A 1,325-nucleotide genomic window follows, 5' to 3' on the forward strand; every position below is an offset into this window, starting at 1 on the left:
AATCCAGAAGAACACGGAGATTTTAACGAGGTTCGGCAAAGATGCCTACGTCCTCGGGAGCAGAGCGACGAGTTCCTTTCAATATTCAGAAAAGATGTTACAGAATTCAGGGATACCTCCTGGGGTTACTAACAGACCTATTTATAACCCCATGAGTAAATCTTAGGCACAATATGTAATTACAACATTACCCCTGTACCATACCGCGGGGTTTTTCCCCCGCATCCCAACCCACGTAACTTCTCAATTTGGACAGATTCTTCCGCTCCGCTCCGCTCCGCTTCGATCCAGCATCTGTCCCGATATGGTATATGAGTCATACCATAACAAATCTTCACTTTGGCGAATATCCAGCCCTTTAGGAAAAGAATACCTGGTAGTTACACCTGCACCACTGTGGGTTGGGCCACCATGCTTCTCTAGCAACTGCAAACATTCAACAAGTCCAAGCAATGCAAGAACTTGTTGATAGTAACTGACTTGGTCAACATATCAGCTGCATTCTCATCAGTATGAACCTTCTGCAACAGTATCTCCCCAGAAGCAATCAACTCTCTGATCTTGTGTTACCTGACATCAATGTGCTTGGTTCTCGCATCGTACACCTGGTTCTTAGACAGATAAATAACACTCTGACTGTCACAATGCAGCTGAACTCCACCTTGCTCAACGCCCAGTTCCTTTACTAGCCCAACAAGCCATAAGGCTTCTTTAGCAGCGTCATGAACTCCACCTTGCTCAACACCCAGTTCCTTTACTAGCCAAGCAAGCCATAAGACTTCTTTTGCAGCTTCAGCTACTGCCATATACTCAGCTTTAGTTGTAAATAGTGCCACAATAGACTGAATTATTAATTTCCAACATATAAACCCTCCACCAAGAGTAAACACATACCCAGTTGCAGACATTCTGTCATCCAAATCACCTGCATAGTCTGAATCAACGTACCCCACAACTAAAGAATCATTCTTCTGACTGCCAAAAATATTTTCATGTTCTACAGTACCCTTCAGATACCTGAAAATCCGCTTGACTGCTTCCTAATGTCGCCTTCCAGGTTTAACTATGTATTTGCAGACTTGACTAACAGCATGAGCCAAATCAGGACGAGTACATACCATAGCATACATCAAGCAGCCAACTGCACTGACATATGGAACCTTTGTCATGTCTTCCATTTCTGTATCAGTCTTAGGACACTGTTCCGAAGAAAGCTTAAAATGATTTGCCAAAGGAGTGCTCACATGCTTTGCATTGATCATCTCAAATCTTTCCAACACTTTCTATAGTCTCGTTGAGATAGACATAATCGTCTTGAGTCTCTG

The sequence above is a fragment of the Phalaenopsis equestris genome, unplaced genomic scaffold (genome assembly GCF_001263595.1).
Source record: "Phalaenopsis equestris unplaced genomic scaffold, ASM126359v1 Scaffold000123, whole genome shotgun sequence".
Classification (NCBI taxonomy): domain Eukaryota; kingdom Viridiplantae; phylum Streptophyta; class Magnoliopsida; order Asparagales; family Orchidaceae; genus Phalaenopsis; species Phalaenopsis equestris.